At 44.9% G+C, this 23200-nt stretch overlaps 1 protein-coding gene across 3 annotated transcripts in view; it reads right to left on the reverse strand.

Annotated features, from left to right (window-relative positions):
- LOC137658264 (CDAN1-interacting nuclease 1-like) overlaps positions 1–23200 on the reverse strand; it is a 230164-nt gene that overhangs the window by 110184 nt on the left and 96780 nt on the right. The window lies entirely within an intron of this gene.

The raw sequence follows: 23200 nt of genomic DNA on the forward strand, positions 1-23200 counted from the left end.
GTAACCAAGACTTTCCCCATACCACCTCGCCAAGGTACGGGGGACACAACAGTATTAGCCTAATACGACAAATTTGTAGATAATTTGTATTTTTCCTAACGATACAAACCTTAGTTATTTATTTAGGGGTCTTACTTTTGACGAAGCTGAAATAACGAACCATTAAAATTTAGCGAGAGTTAACTACTCGTATCGCTAGTTAGTGGGGGTAGGGGGGGGGACTAACTTGCTACCGCTCCCGGTCACACACCGGTGATTTAGCTCACTTTCTTGGAGGTAAAACTTCAAGGGGGATAAGGTTGGCGGGCAAGTTTGTATAAATAGCTAAGGCTTGTATCGTTAGGAAAAATACAAATTATCTACTAATTTGTCATTTGTTCCGTAACTGGAATACAAACCTACGCTATTTATTTAGGGGTGACTCACCCATTAGGAAGAGTGGACATCCCTGCCAATCTGGCTTTTGGCTTGACCCGGGGGCTCCTTATCTGAGTATGTTAGTACTCAAAATAAGGGGTCCCTGCGCCTCGCTAAAACCTTGCTATGCAAGGTCCGCAGCCTACGCAAGCTGTGCGTTGAGATATTTAGAAGTGTGACTGTCAATGTAAAGTTATTCCGAGTCTTTTTGTACGAAAAACTGTTGTAACCAAGGCTTTCCCAATACCACCTCGCCAGAGTATGAGGCCGCAACAGTATTAGCTTAATACTAGGTACACAAGGGAGCATGGTATACCTGCAGTGGTTTGAGGTCAGCTTATGCAGAGAACCCAGGAGGCAGCTTTCCTCAAAAGAGGAGAGGATGAAGAAAAGAATAAAAGTCAGTCAAACCTTTTCATTCACGCAGACTAAAATTGGGTAACAATGCCCTCAACCTTCTGCTACTTGTCCAATAAGGAGCTTGAGGTATACAACCAGCTGTTGTGCAGCCACCACAGGACCAATAGAGATCGTATAGAGTTCCTTTGGGTCATGTCTTGCAGGAGAAAGGTTGTGAAAGTCACCTGGAGCCTTCACACCCTTGTTTGTAGCACCTGCGTCACTGAGTAATCTGCTTAGAAGGGCCAGGGGCATAGCTATGCTCCTGAAATCGTGGGTCGATGTGTTGAATGAGGATCTAGATTCAGAGCGTAATTGATGATTCTGTGAATCCAGAAGAGATGATGTTTTGGTGATCCTCCTCTATTCTTTCCCCAAGCTGATGACATAAGAAATACTGTATATAAAAAAGGGTTTTTTATTGTCACTTTACCATAGAGACAGGCCAACGAAGGTGTAGGCTTTGCTACGCAGGAGGAGACGAACGGTCGGCAAGAAGGTAGAGATGATGACTGCGATAACGTACCATAACTTACTCAAACTTACACTACATGAAATTGAACCTAACTTAACTTATTTATTTTTATTGAATCTGGTCTCCTCTTGTTGTAGGACTTGCAGCAAAGTCTCTTTCTATCCCCGAAGGCTCTTCTTGGGGAGAGTCGCGGACATTCCCTGAGAGGCTAGTTGGCTCCATCCTAGTCCTCGTGGAGGACTTAGGAAATGTTTTGGAGTCTTTAAATTTCTTTCTGGGAAGGATATAAGACTCCAACATTGACGAGGGTGGCATGTTCCTTCCAATCCCTGACTGAGTGGACCCCTCGGCGTGAAGAGAGGTTTCCTCCATTGGTGCGATGGGGGAAAGTCTCTCCTCACGTGATTCCCTTGGAGACTGGAAATCTTCGTCAGAAAGGGAAGGAGAGGCAGTCTGAGGAATAGAAGGAACCTGCCTCGAAGGTCTGCGTGGAGTCAGTTTCGCCCTTGGGGAAGTGACCACGTCTGGAACTCCTCTTTTTCTCTTCAATGGGGTGGAAGGAGCCATGGTTCTATGTCCCAATTCAGAGAGGACAGGCTTGAAAGCCTAAGTTACGGCTCTGATCAGGGCACCGAACCAGGGCTGTTGGCTGACAGACGCACTGTCAGACATACCCCTTGTAGGGAAAGGGATTGAAGGATCCCTGGGAGGAGTCACTATAATTGGTGGGTTCGCCTGTGGTAGCTTTGGGATCCTGGACCCCTCTGGAAGTTTCCTTTCTCCCACAATGCGCGGTGGTATGCGCTTGCGGGGAGGGGAATGAGGCGATGGCGACCTTGCTGTACGCTGTTCTTTGAGAAGTATAGGCTCGCGCGCAGGAGGATATTGACGCTCGCGTGAGGGAGAATAATGGCACTCGCGCGAGAGAATAATGGCGCTCGCGCGAGGGAGAATATCGGGGCACGCGCACGGGAGACTGGTGGCGCGAGAGGGAGAATATTCATGGGTGTGTGGAAGCGCGGGCGCGCAGGATTATCACAAAGAGTGTGCGGGAGTGTTTGCGCACGTCTGTTCCAGCCGTAGGGCGCGCACGCACGAGAAAGTTCCCTAGCGCACGGGCGCGCAGTAGATACATGCGGGGGGTGCGGGAGCGCGGGAGAATGTTGGCGAGCATCCCTAGGAGAGGATTGACGAGCATGCACATGGCTCGCGCGCATATCCTTGCGGATGTGCGTGGGAGAAGGCTGATGCGCAGGGGAGCGCTGGCGCGTTGGTAAGGGTTGGTGCGCGGGAGAAGGCAGCATGGCTGACTTGTCAGAAGTCCTGCTATCAGTAGAAAGTTGGCGCACAGGTTTTACCTGGCGTGTAGGATGGTGCGCAGTATGGCGCGCAGGAGAGTTGGGCGCGTATGCGGAAAATGTTGGCGCTTGGGAGAGCGTCATTGCGCAGGAGATCGATGGCACGCAGGTAGTTTGCCCGCAAGTGAGTGTTGGCGAACAGATGGACGCTGGCGCGTAGGAAATTGTTGGCGCGTAAGCGCAGGGAGCATGGGCGCAGTTTGCGCAGGGCGAGCAGGAGATCGTGGGTGCATCTGCGCATGAGGGCACGCATGGCGCGTGTTGGAGCGTATGCGTATGTTGGCGCGTACGCTCTTGATGCCCTGTGTTGGGGTAAGGATGAAGATCAGAGCGTAGTGATGGCGCCTGACGAGCTACTAATGAGCGCTTGTCAGGTTTCGTGGGGGCACAATAGCACATTTGGTTGGAGCCTTGTTAAGGACAAAAAACGCATCGTTGAACATGTGAAAGGATCTGCTCCTATGAAATCAACAGTGATAACCAAGCAGCGTAGTGGTTTAATTATTGAAATGGAAAGATTATTAGTGCTTTGGTTGGAAGATCAAAATCACCGGCATATTCCGGTGAGCCTAATGGTGATTCTCTTCCAGACTCACCTGCCCCAGCTTCTCCAGCATCTTCTGTCTCACTTCCAGAGAATCCTGACTCACCTGCCCCAGTTTCTCCAGCATCTTCTGCAGCTTCCTCTTCACAATAAACCTGTCTCTCCGTCCCTTGCAACATCCCTTCCAGTGTGCAAACCAACCATAGGATTAAGGTAAGGAATTGTTCTCTTTTTTTATCAATATTTACTTTAATTCATGTGGTAAGGAATTGTTTTCTCTTTTTCTAGTACTGTTTTTATGTCATTTGATACATTTTATTATAGTACAATACTTTACAGTACAGTACATATAGAGTAATCTATTTATGATGTTCCGACTTACACTGAAATTCGGGTTACACTGCGTCTTAAGAACGGATCAACGTCGTAACCCGAGGACACCCTGTATAAGCAATAAAGTATTTAATTTAAGCTAAACTATTAACAGTGGTACAATGCTAGTGGCGAATGTAGTCAACAACTGGAAAATGAAGGCTTAAGTGAGAAATAAATTGGTAAGAGCAAGATCAATAAATGTGTTTGAATAGTTAGGTCTACAATACTAGAAATTTGCAGAATCATGCACTCCAGCGGTGAATCAACTACATGTACTTACAGCCAGTATTTTGGATGCAAAATAATAATGCACAGACAATGATTTACATATTCCTGAATTGGTTCCTGTCATAGGTTGACCAGATTTAGCCACTAGGGATGGATTTCAAGGTCATTCTAACCATTGACAATCCTCCCAGACATCAAAAATCTACTCTGGTTCTCCATGAGGACATACATCACTTACCAAGTCAATGGATCACGGGCATTAAGAGTTTTAAAACCTGTTACAGCACATGTATGATAGCCAGACTCAAATCAGCCATTGCTGATGAACCTGACCTAAAATTATGTAAACTTGGAAAACTTTCCTTAACATTGAAGGCCTTTCTGCTGTAGAGGATTTTTTCACAGACATGACAACAACAAGATAAATGCCTATTGGAATTGTTTCTTGCCCGAGTGTGTGAAGGACTTTAAGGGGTTGACCCTAACAGTACCTTCAATGAGACAGTCGATCCAGACACTGGTGCAGAGAGAGAAACCAGGAAGTGGCTGAGGATGAAATCTTGGGACTGGTTGAAGGGCATGATGCTGAGCTGACCAAGGACAGCCTTATGGAGTTTATAAGGTCAGTTGAGCAAGGAAGAGGTGGAAAAAAAAATTAAATTGAGGGTAAGGAAAACAGCATCACTTGATAAGTAAGGACCTACTTCCCAAAGTTAGGTTAGGTCACAAACCATAAAAACTTATTTCACTTATTCTGTAATAAGTCATACAAGTTCAATATCTCTGAAACTAATTTAAATCACTAATACCCTATAGAAATGAAAAGCCGATTCACGTCATTCAAAACATTACAAACACAAAGATAATTTAATTTGTAGAATTTGGTCCACCTATGGGTCAGGGAAGTGGTAGTGGAAGAAAGCCCTGTACTTGCATTATTTGGTAAAAGTTATGAAATTGGATGGGAGAATGAAAGCTAGAATGGAGGTCAGGTAAATGGCTACAAATTGGAGGAACTATGAGCCAAATGAATGCTCCTAAGACCCCATAGTAATGCTTAGATCAAACCTTGAGAAGCAATTTTACGGATATTATCCTCCAACTGAATAATATGGAGATATAGACTATTTAAAGTTCAAATTCCACCTCACCTCTGACCATTAAATTCACCAAAATCCAGAAGGAAGGTTTGTAGATCGGAGGCCACGGGTCTGCTCAGGAATGGAGATGTGAAAATTGGATCTTAATTAATCAAATTAAAGAATAACATCCCATCATAGGGTACCTACAATTAACCTCACCTAGGTTGGCATGTCATTGACAGGGGAGGGGAGACACTCCTGCCACCCCCCCCCCCCCCGGTGTCCTCAATTAAGTATTATTATAGTTTATCACAGGAAAGGCTTTACTGTACTAATAAAAAAAGGGGTTTTATAAAAAATAACACTAGTTTTCTTTGAAAATTACCTTTAATTCCATTGCAAATAAATAGTTGATATGATAAACTATAATTTTACCATTTTGCATTACTTCTGCTACAGCAGTGTCCATCTTTCTACAAACTACCTCTATTTTCTGTTTACCTAACCCCTGTTTAATAAAAAACTTAGAGGTATCAATTCATGATAAAAAAAATTAATACATACAGGTTACATGTATGCTAATAAGTAAACCATAACCTAATGAGGCTATACAGTACAAAATTAGGAAAGGAATGTTTGAACAGGTTCCTACCACATCTTAATAGCAGAAACAGGAATATGGCCAGTTAAAAATAGAATAGAGCATAAAAAGGTGATTCTGTTTTATAACATCAGATGATAAATGACTGGTTAATGAGATAGTGGAAGACCAAATAAAGGAACCATATGGGGGAATGCTGGGGAAAAGTATTCGAGAAATATATGCAAAAAATTACAAATTCGTATATAATTTGTATTTTTTCTAACAATGCAAACCGTAGCTATTTATTTAGGGGTATTACTTTCGGCAAAGCTGAAATGACAAGCCATTAAAATGTAGCGAGGGTTATATACCCATACCTATAGTAGCGGGGATAGGGGGGGGGGTAGCTTGCTACCGCTCCCGCTCACGCACCGATGATTTAGCTCACTTTGCTTGGAGGTAGTACTTCAAGGGGGATAGGGCTGGCGGGAAAGTTTGTATAAATAGCTAAGGTTTGTATCGTTAGGAAAAATGATATTTTCATATCAAAATAAATTTTTGAATATACTTACCCGGTGGATATATATATATATAGCTAACGTCTCCGACGGTCGGCAGCCGATTCAAAACTCGTGGGCGATCGAGGGGCTGGGTTGCTGGGTGTACACTAGCGCCACCACTCAGCAGGATACCATCACTATTCCAAAGTTCTCCAGTTCTTCTCTGCCCGTAAGGTCTCTAGAGGGGCAGAAGGGAGGGCGTTAAATTATATACTGTATATCCACCGGGTAAGTATATTCAAAAATTTATTCTAATATGAAAATATAATTTTTAAATATTTAACTTAGCCAGTGGATATATATATATATATATATATATATACAGTATATATATATATATATATATATATATATATATATATATATATACATACATACATACATACATACATACATACATACATACATACATACATACATATATATATATATATATATATATATATATATATATATATATATATATATATATATATATATAGATCTAGGGTTGGTGAATCCCTTAATAGAGATTTAGCTAGAATTAGTGCATGGTGCAAATTATGGGGTATGAAGTTGAATCCTAACAAAACTCAAAGTATGATTGTAGGTAGGTCAAGGACGGTGGTTCCTCAACATCAGGATCTCAGTATTGATAATGTTTCTTTAAATATGTATGACTCTTTCAAAATTTTAGGTGTGATTCTCGACAGTAAATTTACTTTTGAGAAACATATAAGGTCTGTGTCTTCTTCAATTTCACAAAAAATAGGCTTATTGAGAAAGTCTTTCAAGATTTTCGGTGATCAATCTATTCTGAAGAAGTGTTTTAATTCTTTCATTCTACCTTGTTTTGAGTATTGTTTTCCTGTCTGGTCTTCAGCTGCTGATTCTCATCTTAATTTGTTGGACAGAAACTTACGGTCTATTAAATTTCTTATTCCTGATCTAGATATTAATCTCTGGCACCGTCGTTCAATTAGTTCATTATGCATGTTGCATAAGATTTTTCACAACTCTGACCATCCTTTACATTCAGATCTCCCTGGACAATTCTATCCTGTTCGTAATACTAGGCAGGCAGTTAATTCTAATAGCCAGGCCTTCTCCATCACGAGGCTCAATACTACGCAGTACTCTAGAAGTTTTATTCCAGCTGTGACCAAGTTGTGGAATGATCTTCCTAATCGGGTGGTTGAATCAGTAGAACTTCAAAAGTTCAAAGTTGGAGCAAATGCTTTTTTGTTGACCAGGCGGACATAGTCTTTTTATAGTTTATTTATGACATATTTGTTTTTGATGTTGTTGATAGTTTATTATATGACATGTCTGTTTTGACGTTGTTTCTTATTTTAGAATGATTTATTGTTAATTTATTCTCTTCATTTATTTATTTCCTTATTTCCTTTCCTCACTGGGCTATTTTTCCCTGTTGGAGCCCCTGGGCTTATAGCATCCTGCTTTTCCAACTAGGGTTGTAGCTTGGATAGTAATAATAATAATAATAATAATAATAATATATATATATATATATATATATATATATATATATATATATATATATATATATATATATATATATATATATAGCTGATTCACACCCTTGGTGGAGGGTAAGAGACCAGCATTAAACATTGTAGGAATATAGCTCGAGAGTTTTGATATAAAACAAACTTAAGGATAATACCTGATAAGGAAGCTGACTTTTATGATACTTTGCCTCATTAGTCCGCTGTCTTTATGAAGCCCAGCTATCCACTCAGGGGGCTGAAAGACCTCTAGGAGCTGTCATATCTGGGGTGAACACCCCTATGACAGGACCTCCACCAATACTCTTGATCTGGTTGCTCTCAAGAAACAAGCTTGACCACCCGCTAAAATCGAATGATTGCGGAAGACTGTCCCAGTCCTCACATACAACCAAAAAAGGGATTTTGACGTAGGAAAAATCTATTTCTGGGCGAGGGACCTGTGCCGCCCAGTGAATAAGCTCCATTTAAGCACTTATTCTTAGGTAATTTACTGCTAAATATACCAGAGAAAAAATGTAAAGGAGTGCTAGGTTAACTAGCTCGCTCACCTATTGGTGTCGGTATAAAATTGGGCGTATATTCCAGAGGTCCCGCACTATTTAGATTAATCCACGACAGAGAACCCCAATAGAGGAGAGCCGTTCAACCTCACTCGGTACTACTACAATGCATCCGCTCAGAACCCAACTCCTTAGCACCCAAAGTTTGGGGACTCCAAGGGAGAGGAGCTGGGAGGGTTCACTGGGCGGCACAGGTCCCTCGCCCAGAAATAGATTTTTCCTACGTCAAAATCCCTTTTCTGGGCTCGAACCTGTGCCGCCCAGTGAATCTATACAAGAGAAAAATGTCACCAAACTTGCAAAATAAAGGAAAAAACATAAGCGTAAGAGAAATACAGGATGCTTTAATCAGAGATGAGTACCAAAAAACAATTATAAGGGTATCTTAAATATGAACATAAATCCAATAAGGTAGGTATAATAATGCCGTGAGTGATAATATATACAGATACTCAGGAGCATAAAATTTACAAATATAATAACAGTATTCAGGTGCGAGACCAACGAATACAATAGGGTATAAATGAGGCAGGTAAGAGGGAGAGATAAAGAGTCAAGGCATTAACCTGTGAGTTACTCGGGAGTAACTACGCTCCCTGCGGCTACTGTAGAAAATTTTAGGGCTTCCAAATGTTTAAGGTAGTGTTTCTTGAACACTGACGGTGATTTCCACCCTGTATACCTGGAAAGGTCTGTAAAATTCATGTGGTGAAAGAAGTTCACCGAGGTGGCAACCGCCCTGATATCATGTGCAAGAGGAAAAGAGTCAGGGTTAGCTTGTTTAATAAAATACAAAATTTGTTGCCTGATCCCTTTAATAGTAATGGTACCGCCTTGTTCTCTAACGAATAGAGGCCCCGAGGAGTTAGAGGAGGTCCGGGATAGATAAGACCTAAGAGTAGTGACAGGGCACAGCGACGGATCTTGCGTGAGGGGAACAATTTTCCAGGAGGTCCATCTGTTTTGAGGGTCTTCATTCTTAGCCAAAAAGAATTTGTTAGGAGAAAGAAGGACCTCTCCTGAAGGCAGAAAGTCAATATGACCCGGGTCTCTCGACAAGGCTGCCAATTCAGAAATTCTTGCCCCGGAAGCCAAGCTCACTAGGAAAAGAGTTTTCCTGAGAAGGGGCATGTAATCACAAGAACTGTTAATGGTATCAGAAGCCAATTTGAGTACGTCATTAAGGAACCAGGTCACCGGGGTAGGACGAGTAACCGGTTTCAGTCTGGCACAAGCTTTCGGAATTGAAGCTAACAAAGAGTCGGTTAAGTCTATGTTAAAACCCACTAGGAAGATCTTTTTCAGAGCCGATTTAATAGTGGTGATAGTATTGGCTGCCAGACCTGATTCTAATAAAGATCTAAAGAAAGTGACTGTAAGGTTCAAGTTCATACAGTTCACGTCTGAGTCTATTAAAAATTTTGCCAACTTTTTAACTGCAGAGTCATACTGACGGATGGTGGAATCCCGTTTATCTGATTCTAGGAACAAGGTGTTTTGAGGATCAATATTGGCACCATGCATAGCCGCAAACTTCATAAAGTCCATAAAGTTAGGGCGCTCTGAATGTTTGAGAAAGCGTACACAACGCGTGTTTGTACTATCTGAGACAGAACCGGATTGGGTATCGGGTGAGGGTATAGTCTCAACTCCCGCAGGAGAGGATACCAGTTGCTCTTGGGCCAGTTGGGTGCGACCAAGGCTACTTGTCCCTTGAAGGATCTCAGTTTGTCTAGAACTTTCAGCAAAAGATTCACCGGGGGAAAGAGATAAATCTTTTCCCAGTTGTCCCAATTCTGTGACATGGCGTCTGTGGCGTAAGCCTGAGGGTCTAGATTGGGAGCCACATATACTCTCAATTTGTGGTTGGATTCCGTGGCGAAGAGGTCCACTTGGAGACCGGGAACCTGAGAGAGAATCCACCGAAATGACTTTAGATCGAGTGACCATTCCGATTCTAGAGGGGAGGTCCGGGACAGGGCGTCTGCCACTACATTCCGGACTCCCGCCAGGTGGACAGCTGAAAGATGCCAACGGTTCGAGGCTGCTAGGGAGAATATGGCTACTAGAACATGGTTCAGAGGCCCTGACTTTGACCCGCCTCTGTTGAGGCAGCGGACCACCACTTCGCTGTCGAGGACCAGACGAAGGTGTTGTTTCTTGGGAAGAGCGAGACGTTTCAGGGTTAGAAGAACTGCCATGGCCTCTAGCACATTGATGTGAAAATGGCGGAACAAGGGAGTCCAAAGACCTTGAACTTTCTTGAGCTGAGAATAGCCGCCCCAACCTGATAGGGATGCGTCTGTGTGAATGATTAATTCCGGGGGCGGAAATCGAAGGGGAACTGACTTTGACAGACTGTTTGCTCTTGTCCAAGGAAGAAGTCTTTCCCGTAGAATGGGAGGAAGGCGGACTTTCCTGTCCCGGAGCTTCCGGTTCGCCCTCGAACGCCAGACACGATTGATATCTTTCAATTTTGCCTTCAGAAGAAGATCCGTCACTGAGGCAAACTGAAGGGACCCCAGAATCTTCTCTTGAAGCCGTCTGGAACTTACTTTGTCTTTGAGAAAGCGTTTGGTGTTTCTTGCAATCTCTAACCTCTTGGGTCTGGGAAGACACAGAGTATGAGATATAAGATCCCATTGCAGGCCGAGCCATTGGAACTTCGATTTTGGAAGAAGACGGGACTTCTTGAAGTTGATCTGGAAGCCTAGAGATTGAAGATAATGGATGACTTTGTGAGTGGCTTTTAGGCAATTTTGGGAGGTGTCTGACCAAATGAGCCAGTCGTCCAGATAGGCTACTACTTGAATCCCTTGATTCCTGAGTTCCTGAACAGCGACTTCTGCTAGCTTTGTGAAGATCCTTGGGGCAATGTTGAGCCCGAAAGGCATCACCTTGAAGGAGTAACTTTTGTCCCCTAAGCGAAAGCCTAGGTACGGACGGAAGTGTCTCGCTATCGGGACGTGATAGTAGGCGTCTGTAAGATCGATAGAGGTGGTGACGGCCCCACGGGGAAGTAAGGTCCGCACCTGCGAGACGGTAAGCATTCGAAACTTGTCGCATTGAATGGACAAGTTGAGAAGGGATAGATCTAGAATCACTCTTCTCTTGTCTGAATCCTTCTTCGGGACACTGAACAGCCGACCTTGAAACTTCAGATGTTTCGTTTCTTGTATGGCATTCTTTTGTAAAAGTTCCTGGACAAATTCGACCAGGTCCGGAGTGGAATGTTGACGAAATTTGTTCGGAGGAGGAGGTCCTTGAATCCAACTCCACCCTAGTCCCTTGGAGATGATACTGAACGCCCAGGGACTGAACCTCCATTTGTTGCGGAAGGCATAGAGCCTCCCCCCTACCTGCTGCACCTCAGTATTGGTTTGAGGAGTTGCCTCCACGTCCGCCTCGGAAGTTCTTTCCTCTGCGAAAGGCTCTTCCCCTGCCTTTGTTCTGGTTAGAGCCACGGTGGTAGCCTCTACCTCTACCATAACTCTGGGAAGAGCTATGAGCCTCGTAGGACTGGTTAAAGGCAGGGGAAGTGGCGGAGGCACCAGAAAGCTGGCTCTTAGGTAGCAGAACGGTGACATAGTCATCCGAAGGAGCCCGAGAGGTGGAAGGCTGTGCAGGGGCAACAGAAGATGGAGGAAGAGGCAGCCGGAAGTTGGATGAAGCACTCTGTTGTTGCCTGAACTGGGTGGAGGTATATGGTCTAAGCTTCTTCCTACCCCGGGCTTGATAATTTGCGGGGTCATACTTGCGTTTAGGGGTCAAACCCCAACGGGCTTTAAGGCTCTGATTAACCCTAGTGGCCTCCGCCAAGACTTCCTCTACGAGATCCTCGGGGAAGAGATTTGAACCCCAACAGGAGGACCGGATGAGTTTATTAGGTTCATGCCTAATCGTCGCCTCAGCTAGAACATGCTTGCGACATCTGCGTTTAGCAGTAGCAAAGTCATATAAGTCATAATATAACGACTGTAGCGTAGCCTTGTTGAGAGACTTAAAAATACTCTCCGTATCGTAAGTCAAGGCTATCGACTCCGTGGATGTGGCCAGGTTTAGAGTACGGCCCACACGTAGGCGGGAATCATATTCCTGTTTAATGAGAGATTCCGGGAGACGGGGAAGCTTCTCACTAAACAAGACTGAGGCACAGTCTGCTGCAAGCTTGCCGGAGGTAAAGGTGGTATGGACGTTGTCCCAACACTCAATACCTGAGGGAAGAAGGAGGGAGATTGGATCCACCTCTCGGATGGGAGGCAAGGGCTTCTCCTCCAGAGCATATTGAAAGGCAAGCTCTGCCACCTTATTGACGCATGGAGTCAAGGTGTTCTTGTCCATTAAGAACATCGTAAAGGAGCTTTTATGAGGCGTCAGCATGGTGTTAGTGCAGCCGATGTCATTCAAAAATCTGGCCCAAACAGATTGGGCTTGCTCCTTCGGGAAGATGACCGTCTCTTTGGGGACCTTGTCTAATCGGACTAAAGCTTCCTCGGTAAGTCTGGCATAACCATGAAATGGAAATGCCAGACCCGGAGGAAAGAATTCAAAGTCCTCTAGAGGGCGAGTGCCAAGGCCCTCCAGAGTCAACATTCCGTCTGAGAACGGGGAATGAAGAGCCATCCGCCAGGGGTTGTTCTTGGCAAACGGCGGGAGCTTAGAGGCATCCGGTATGAGAGAGCTTTGGACTCTCTCCGGAGCTCCTTGCTCTAAAGCCCCAATTCTCTGACCGAAGTTAGAGAACATCGTGTCCATCCTCGACTGCATCTCCGAAACCAACTTTTCCTGCATCTCCGACACGATGCGAAGCATAGCTGATTCGGAAAGGCCCGGGCTAGCAGCAGGAGGGGCGGAAGGAACTCCCGGGTCGTGAGACTTAGAGGAGGAACCAGAGGTCTTTGAAGACGGGTTCGTACCATGTTTAGAGCCATGAGAAGTCTTGTGAGGCTTGCGAGCTTTGGGTAAGGTCCTTGAAGTAGACTTATCCTTAGGGGGAACCGGGTATGAACGTTGAGACGAATCACGGTCCCCAGAAAATCCAAGAAAGGAAGAGCGATCAGAAGAAGAAGAAAGAGCGGGGCTGAGGATAGGAATCTCAGCGCCGGACACACCTGCCTCACTTACCACCCTACCTGTATCCGGCTCGTCTAGCAACATTGGTTCGACGTCCAGGTTCATGGAGGCAACATTGTCCTCCAGACCTCCGGGGGCGTCCGATGGATCTTGCTCTGGGTCGATGAGACCCGTTATAGTGGCATCAATGTGGGCAATGATGGGAGCTGCCACATGCCTAGCCACAGCAGCTGAAGACTTGGCGTTGGGGTAAACCATGGTGCAGTAGTCCTCAGATAGGACGTACGGCCGCTTAGACTTTACATTCCGGGCAAAACCACCAACCCACACCTTCAGTGTGGCCCGAGCCGCAGACTTTTGCTCCGGGGATGCCTGAAATAATAGTGGGAATTATAAAAGGGAAACTCCCAATGGTCCTTCAAGACCATAGATATCTTACTAATAGTAAATAAAATAAGAAGGCAATATAGCCAACGGGACTCACCGAGTCAGAACCAAGGGTAGTGATGAGGTCGAAGCAAATCACACAGTTATCCGGGTGCCATACCACAACGTCTTCCAGTTGAACCCCACAAGGGGCGTGAGATCGGCAGACGGAGTGGCCACAAGGCTGGTGCAGAACAGCTGCACAGGCCGGCGTCAGACAATGCACCATCTGTAAAAAGAATAGTATATGAGAAACTGTAATTCTCTTAATTAGGGGCGGGTCTGGAGGACCCGGGCCTAACATAGGTCTAACACAAGATTAGAGCCTAACTGTACTATTCTATAAGTGGCCTAACATAGGTCTAACACAAGAATAGAGTTTAACTGTACTATTCTTTTAAGTAGGGCCTAACATAGGTCTAACACAAGATTAGACTGTAAAAAATAAAATTAAATTTTTTTTTTTTTTTTTTTTTTTTTTTTTTTTTTTTTTTTTTTTTTTTAGGGGCGGGTCCGGAGGACCCGGGCCTAACATAGGTCTAACGCAAGGTTAGAGCTTAACTATAATATTCTTACATAGGGGCGGGACCGGGGGTCCCGGGCCTAAACATAAGTCTAACTTGAAACTAAAGTATAGCCATCCATTCCGGTCAAGCCGGGAGCATAAAAAAGGATGCAAAAACAAGGAATTAAGACACATAGTGTCTGATTTCCCGGGGTGGGGTAGACCCCGGGCCGGGAAATAAAGGTATATTCAATACCAATTCCTTTAGGGACTCCGGGGTAGTGATCTGTCATATATAATCATCATAGGAAATGTTATAAAATAATAGGGGGGCGGAACTGTAACTAAGAACTGCCAATCGAACCCGGAGGGTTTCGTATAACATAAGCCAGAATTAAAAGTGAATATAAAATAGGGTACACCGGGATCCAACTCTGTAGACCGGTGGCCAACCAGACTAGACAGAGACTAAACCGCCGGGCCACCCGGAGGACAAAGTCCATAAACACTTAACTACCCCCTCTAAAAGGAGGGAAGGCAACGGTCCCTTAGTGGAGGGGGGAGAAGCCTAGCCTCCCACCTAGCTAGAGGGGGAGCGTGGGGGAGGATCACGTGATACGAGGCAGCAGGGCTACCAACTGACGATCCCCAACAGACAGATCAAACGGAGTAATGGCACAAATATTCATTATAATAATAATAAAAGCGTTAAATATATGAATAAACACATAGAAAATTTTTGGGCAAGGCATGCAACATAAATAATTAAATCGCAAAAGACACACCTGATGGCTAAAATAACATTGCCGCCTTAGCACGGTCGGCAGCCATAGCGATACGTAAATGATATCGGCCCAAAAATTGAACCACGAGGATTCTAAACGCTAAATAATGAATATTCACAATAACAAATAATATTTGATAATAAAAATAAAACACATAGTAACACCGCAAGTGAAAATTAAAAGCTCTCAAAAACAGGAGTACCAACTGTAGTGAAATCAAGCAAGATCGGTATGAACGAAGAGAATAAACTCCTATAATATAAATATTAAACGATCTAGGTTGCTCAAAACACAGTAAAACCCAGCTTGGTACTTAACTTGGACGGTGTCTCCTGGGAAACCGACGAAGAAGCCATAATTCACTAGAAAATATCCAAAAATCGAGAGCACTTGAAAAATGCGGGTTACTGCACAAGTCGTGCTAAACGGAGTTGGGTTCTGAGCGGATGCATTGTAGTAGTACCGAGTGAGGTTGAACGGCTCTCCTCTATTGGGGTTCTCTGTCGTGGATTAATCTAAATAGTGCGGGACCTCTGGAATATACGCCCAATTTTATACCGACACCAATAGGTGAGCGAGCTAGTTAACCTAGCACTCCTTTACATTTTTTCTCTGGTATATTTAGCAGTAAATTACCTAAGAATAAGTGCTTAAATGGAGCTTATTCACTGGGCGGCACAGGTTCGAGCCCAGAAAGACAATAGTTTCAAGAGAAGAAAAAAGGTATTAGGATAAGGGGAATGTAGTGGTTGAACCTACACTCACTACTGCATTCGCTGCTACGAATGGTCCCAAAGTGTAGCAGTACTCGTAAAGAGTCTGGAAATTCTTTATATAATGTGAAGCGAACACAGATTTACTCTTCCAATAGGTTGCGTCCATAATGCTTCGTAAGGAATGATTTTGCTTAAAAGCCATTGACGTTGCCCCAGCTCTGACTTCATGAGTCTTCACTTTCAATAATCGAAGGTCAGTCTCACTGCAGTGAGTGTGAGCCTCTCTAATTAAGAGCCTGAAAAAAAAAAAAAAAGATAAGGCATTCTTAGACATCGGTAAGGAGGGCTTCTTGACCGAACACCATAATGACTCAGATTCACCACAAAATTTTTGGTTCTGTCAATGTAAAATTTAAGTGTTCTCACAGGTCATAGGACTCTCTCTATCTTGTTACCAACCACATCTGACAGGTTGGGGATCTCAAAAGATTTAGCCCATGCATGGGAAGGACGCTCATTCTTGGCTAAGAAACCAAGCTGCGAAGAGCATACTGCCTTACCAGTACAGAAGCTGACGTTCTTACTGAAGGCATGAACCTCACTAACTCTTTTTGCAGCAGCAAGACTCACTAAGAAAAGCATCTTCAGAGTAAGATCTTTAAAAGAAGTAAAGTGCAAAGGTTCAAAATTTCTCAGACATCTGAAATTTAAGGACACATCCAGGTTCCAAGCTGGCATCATTACCCCATGCTTTAGAAGTCTCGGAAGACTTGAGAAGGTCTTGAAGGACTTTATTGCTCGAGAGGTCTAGGTTCTTGTGTCTGAACACTGCAGCTACCATGCTCCTGTAACCTTTAATGGTAGAGGCAGAAAAGTTACGTACATTACTAAGGTGTAGCAGGAAGTCAGCGAATTGAGCTATAGAGGTATAGGACGAGGAAAAGGAGGTGGCCTTGCACCAATCTCGAAATACCTCTCATATAGACTGGTAGAACCTGATGGTAGAGGATCTCCTTGCTCTGGTAATTGCTCTAGCTGCCTCCTTCAAAAAACCTTCGAGCTCTAGTCTTTGATAGTCTGAAGGCAGTTAGATGAAGCATGTGGAGGCTTTGATGGAACCTCTTCATTGAAAAGATCCAACCACCCTGGCAGGCTTCTTGGAAAGTCCACCATTCACTGATGTACCTCTGTGAACCATTCTCTTCATGGTCAGAGGGGAACAACCAACATCAATTTGGTCCCTACGTGAGAGGCAAACTTCTGTAGGACTTTGTAAATGATCTTGAATGGGGGAAACGCATACACCTCCAGGTGAGACCAGTCCAGTAAAAACGAATCGACGTGGACTGCCTCTGGATCTGGAACTAGAGAGCAGTAAGAAGGAAGCCCCTTCGTTATTGAGGTTGCGAACAGTTCTATGGACGGACGTTCCCATATCCGCCATAGTTTCTCGTACACCTCCTGATGAAGAGTCCATTCCGTGGGAATGACTTAGCTTCTTCTGCTTTTGCCATCACGGTCCTTTCTCCCTGAATAAACCTTGTAAGTAAGGTAATGTTTCTTTCCTTCGTTCAAACTAGGAGAACCTTTGCAGTTAAGTAAAGGGACTGCGAGTGGGTCCCGCCTTGCTTAGCGATGCAGTCTAACGCTGTGGTGTTGTTTGCGTTCACCTGCACCACTTTGTTTCGAATCAGTCTTTGAAACTTTGCAGGGCCAAAAGAACTGCTAGAATCTCCTTCTGGTTGATATGAAGATTTAAGTGGTCTTTGGTCCAAAGGCCCGAGCACTCTAGAGTGTCTAGGGTTGCTCCCCGACCCCGCGTCCGAAGCGTCTGAGAACAACACATGGTCTGTGTTCTTGTGGGCAAGAGAGAGGCCTTCCTGAAGTCTGAGATTGACATTCCACCATTTCAGGCAAGTCATGATCGTTTCTGGAAGTGGAATGGACACTTCTTTTAAGCCCTTCTCCCTGTCCCAATGGTGGTTGAGGTGAAAATGGAGAGGGCAAAGATTGAGTCTTCCTAGGGAGACAAACTGCTCCAGAGACGAGAGTGTTCCCAGAGGACTCATCGACATCCTTACAGAGCAACTGCTCCTTTTTCGATAAAGATGAATCTTTAAGAAAGCTTGCTCGAGTGTTGATGGAGATGGAAAAGCCCGAAAAACTAGACTCCGTATCTCCATTCTCAAATAGAGAATAGTTTGAGATGGGGTCAGTTGACACTTCTCCTTGTTACTGGGAGACCTAAGTCCTTCGCCAGGGTCAAGGTCCATCTGAGGTCCTTCAGACAGTGAATGAAGGATGACGCTCTGAGTAACCAGTCGTCTAAGTAAAAGGAGGCTCTGACACCTGTTGAGTGCAGGAAGCTCGCCACGTTCCACATGAGCTTCGTGAACACAAGAGGAGCAGTGCTGAGACCGAAGCACAGAGCTCGAAATTGGAACACTTCCTTCCCATACACGATCCTTAGATATAGTTGGAAGGTCGGATGGATAGGGATAAGGAAGTAAGCGTCCTGGAGATCGAGTGAGGCCATCCAATCGCTTTCCATTACTGCTGCAAGCACAGACTTGGAAGTTTCCAAAGTGAATTTTGTTTTCAGGATAAAATCATTGAGCGCACTCACGTCCAGCACTGGTCTCTTTGGAACTAGCAAGGGAGGATGTAAAAGCCTAGAGACTGAAGGTTTAGAAAACTTCACCACAATTCCCTTCTCTAACAAGAGAGACACCTGTATGTGCAAAGCTTGTCTTCTTGCTTCCTCTCGGTATCTGGGAGAGAGATCTATCGGCTTTTGGACAAGAGGAGGTTTCTTTACAAAAGGTATAATGTACCCTTCCTTCAACAAGAGGACAGACCATTGGTCTGCTCCTGTTCCTTCCTAAGCCTGCCAGAAGTTCTTCAATCCGGCTGGAGGGAAGGCAAATATTGACTTGCTAAGACTTCTTATAGTCTTCAACTATTCTCTCAGCAAACGTAAAACTCGCTTAGAATACCGAGAGAGCATGAATTTAGAACAAGAGGGAGCTGTAGCAGCCAACCCTAAAGTGAATTCTGAAGTGGAGCAGCAGGAACAAAATGCGAAGGAAAAACTTCCTTAAAAACAGTCATGATCTTCTTAAGATATAAAGATTGTTAGGCAGAACTAGGTTCCTCTACTTCAGACAAGATACCCAAAGGTACAGCTGGAAAGGAGAAATATCCTCTTCCTCCTCAGAATAAACTTCATCCGGAAGTCTATGTCTCTACTTGGTTGAGATCCATTAAGAAGTCGCGATGGAAAAGCTTGACAACTAGCATCAACCTGTCGATGAAGAACACGTAGAGGTTGAAGGACGACATCATGTTGGGACTGCATCGACGTCACGTCATGACTGCGGTGTCTTTAGTTCGACGTCACGTCGTGACTGCGATGACCGACGTTCAACATCACGTCGTGACTGCAGTAACTGCAGCTCGACATCACGGTTGGACTATAGGGACTGACGTTCGACGTCACGTCGAGATTTACGATCAGTATCTCACTTGACAGCAAGGTTATTATTAGGGCTTACGTCAGCGTGACTTAAAGCTTCACTCTTAGATTATTGATGAACTGAGTCACACTTAGCGGAACCGTGACGCTCCGCAAGTAAGGGTTCCTGTCGAACAGGAGCAGGACCGTAGGACTGCATTAAGGTGGACAGCTTAGACTGCATGTCCTGCAAAACACTAATGTTAGGATCTTGAACACAATGATCAGACCGTGACGTCGGGAATGTCAGCACTAATAACGGGAGTAGCAGCACTCAAGTCACGTCTGGAACGACCAGATAAAACAACGGCACCGTGACTCTTTGCAGGGGCCTCCGGAGCCACAAAATCTGACGTTAAAAAAGAACGTTTAGCAGGCGAACCTTCCTCTGATGAAGGTATACGTTCCGGGCTGCTCCAGTGACTGCAGCCAGGATGTTGACTTTGTTCTGAAGAAACTAATTTCCTCTTAAGAGGACGTGAAACCTGACGTCAGGATTTCTTACTAACATGAACGGGGACACGTAGAGAGGTAACTTCTTGTTGTCTTTCGTCGCAAAGAGGTCTATCTGCAGTTCCGAGACTTGACTCAAGATGAAGGAGAACGATCCTGCGCCTAGGGACCATTCTGACTCTATCGGTGTGAACCTGGATAGAGCGTCCACCGTCACATTGCGGACTCCTTGAAAGTGAACTGCTGAAAAGTGCCATTTCTTCTTTTCCGCTAGCCGGAAGATGGCCAACATCACTTGGTTGAGTGAAGGTGACCTCGATCCTTGTTGATTCAGACATCTCACTATCACCTCGCTGTCTAGTACAGTGAACCCTCGCTACTTCGCGGTTCGACCATCGCGGATTCACCACTTCGCGGATTTTTTCCATAACCCATATATATACAGTAATATATATATATGTATATATATATATGTATGCATGTATTTATGTATATATGTAGGTATGTATATGTGTATACATATAAATATATATATATGTATATACACACACACACACACACACATATATATATATATATATATATATATATATATATATATATATATATATATATATATATATATATATATATCTATATATCTAAAGTAGGAAGATGTGATGTAGTTCTAAGGGAAAAGTATGGGAAATATGTCTGGGTAATAAGCAAAGCTCTACCTCCAGTTTGTTTCTACATTATGATCAGAGATAAATGTAAACAAAACATTGGTTGCCATTTTTTATCGTGCTTTTTAGCATGTTTAGGAAATGCATGATATAAAATCACCTTTAATATTTGTGCCTGTTTTAGTTTAGGGTACTGTAGTACATGCATTAAGTGTTCTGTACATTAAAGGGTAGTTTGTTAACAGTACTACATACAAGGGAAGGTTTTAAAAGTCTGAATATACATGTTGAATAAATGGGTAAATGTGGTGTCACTACTTCGCGGATTTTCACCTATCGCGGCCGCGACTGGAACCTATCTACCGCGATAAACGAGGGTTCACTGTACCAACCTTATGTGGATCGAGCGGCGAGAGGAGACTTTCTTCATAGTAAGAAGTACTGCCATGGCTTCCAGAAAGTTTATGTGAAATTTCTTGACTAGGTTGGACCAGGTTCCTTGGGAGAATGACCTCCCCATCCCTCCTTCAAAGCGTCTGTGTGAATAGTCATAGAGGGGGGAGGTGGCTGGAGAAGCACCGATTTCTTCAGTTGTTTGACTTGGGACCATGGCCTGAGAAGCGTACGTAGATGAGACGGTACTGGCCTTATCAGATCTCTTCGCGCGTTTGATGCATAATTCCTTCAAACTCCGGTTGCATCCTTTAGCTGTGCTCTTAGCACTGGGTCTGTTACTGAGGCAAACTGGAGAGAACCCAGCACTCTCTCCTCTTCGCGTCTTGATATTCTTTCGGAATCCAGAAGTCTCTTGACAGAAACTGCTATTTCCTTCCTCTTCTTTGCGGGGATGGAAAGTTGGTGTGACACTACCCAGTGGATTCCCAGCCACTGGAACTTTTGAGATGGAGAAAGCTGAGACTTTTTTCTGTTGATCTTGAAGCCTAGATGTTCCAGGAACTGGATCACCTGTAGGGAAGCTTGCATGCACTCTGTCTTGGATGCTGCCCACACCAGCCAGTCGTCCAGGTAGGATATTACTTGGATTCCATTTAGGCGTAATTGTTTGAGAGCTGCGTTCGCCAGCTTCGTGAAGATCCTTGGGGCTATGTTTAGCCCGAATGGCATGGCTCTGAAGGCGTAGAGTCTTCGATGTAGCTTGAATCCTAGGTAGGGGGAGAGTCGACGGCTGATTGGAATGTGCCAATAAGCGTCTGACAAGTCTATGGAGACGGTAAATGCCCGTTTGGGCAGTAAGGTCCTTATGTGTCGCAGTGTTAGCATCTTGAACTTGCTGTTCACTATGAACTTGTTGAGTGGCGACAAGTCCAGAATGACTCTGAGTTTTTCTGAGTCCTTCTTGGGAACACAAAACAGCCTCCCTTGGAATTTGATGGACTTTACCCTTCGGATTACTCTTTTCTCCAAGAGTTCTCGAATGTACTCTTCCAGAACGGGGGTGGAGTGTTGGAAGAATCGTGGGCACGGAGTTGGAGTGCTGTGCCAGCTCCAACCCAGTCCATTCTTGAGTAGGCTGTGGGCCCAGGGATCGAAGGTCCAACGATCCCGAAAAAGATGGAGTCTCCCTCCTACCGGTAGCATTTCACTTTTGTTGCTGTTGATCTGAGGCCTTGCCTCCTTGACCACGACCTCCCCTGAATCCCCTTCCCCTTGAGGGGTGTCTAGACGAACCTCTGGCTGATCCTCTAGCTCTTGCTCGAAAGGTAGTAGACTACCCTTCGAATGTTGAGCTAAATGCCGGAGACTGTGTAGTCACGGCTTGGGGTACCCACTGGTACGTGGGCGGGGTTTGTGCCACCAACTGGGGCACTGCGGTCAAAGGAAGTTGTTGCTGCTGCTGTCTGCATGGCTTGGCTGGCCGAGAGGGTAGCCTAGGCTTCTTAGTCTTCCTCTTTGGTTGGGGACCCTCATCCGGGGAAGACTTTCTTTTAAGAGATAGGCCCCACTTCTGGAAAAGGTTTCTATTCTTCGCGGCAGCCTTATCCACTACCTCTTTGATCGCTTCACTAGGGAAGAGGTCTTTGCCCCAAATGCAGGAGGAAATTAGTTTCCTTGGCTCGTGCCTCACCGCAGCCGAGGCGAACACGAACTCCCTACAAGCCCTCCTAGCTTTGATGAAGCTGTAAAGGTCCTTCGTCACTGTGGCTAGATGTGTCTTGGCAACTACTATAAACATTTCTTGAGCCTTGGGGTCACTTGCCATCGTCTCCAGAGTCGTTTGCAGAGACACTGAGGCGGCAAGTCTTTCTTTTGTCTCTTGCTCCCTACGCAAGAGAAAGTCAGACAGCTTCGGGAGGTCTTCACCGAACTGACGTCCAGCAATATCGGCCTCCAACTTCCCGACTGAGAAGGTAAGATGGACGTCCTTCCTGTCTTTCTGGTCCATGGGTAAGGCCAAGGACAGGGGTTTACACTCCTCCAAGGAGGGGCACGGTTTACCTGCCTCGACCGCTTTCAAGACAGCCTTAAACCCTTTTTCCATGAAGGGAAAGGCTCTAGTAGGAGAGGCCACAAAGGAAGGGTGCTTCTTACTCAAAGCGGGTACCTTTGAGTTTGTGAAGCCCCTCTCTTTCAGCGAGCTTGACAGCAAGGCTTGGTCAAAAACTATGACCTCCTTCGGCTCCGTCTCTTCCTTTGAGGCTGGTTCCTTCCTAAGGCGGACTTAGCAGTCCGGGTAAGACTCCTTGCTGGGCCAGAATTCCACCTCCTCGAGGGGGACTGAGCCCAATCTCTCCGAGATGACGATCTTTCCCGTCGTCATAGGCATGTGCTCGGCATACCTCCAAGGGTTGGCATCCGAGCATAAGGGAAGGTCCTTCACGTTGAGCTTCTTCTGGGGCCCACGTGATGCTGCAAGTCTTCACATCTCCAACTTCATTGCAGCTGCCTTCTCATTATTTTCTTTCTGCATCTGCTGGATCATCCCAACGATGGAAGAAAGGGTCATTCCCAG

Source organism: Palaemon carinicauda, chromosome 19 (genome assembly GCF_036898095.1).
Source record: "Palaemon carinicauda isolate YSFRI2023 chromosome 19, ASM3689809v2, whole genome shotgun sequence".
Classification (NCBI taxonomy): Eukaryota; Metazoa; Arthropoda; class Malacostraca; order Decapoda; family Palaemonidae; genus Palaemon; species Palaemon carinicauda.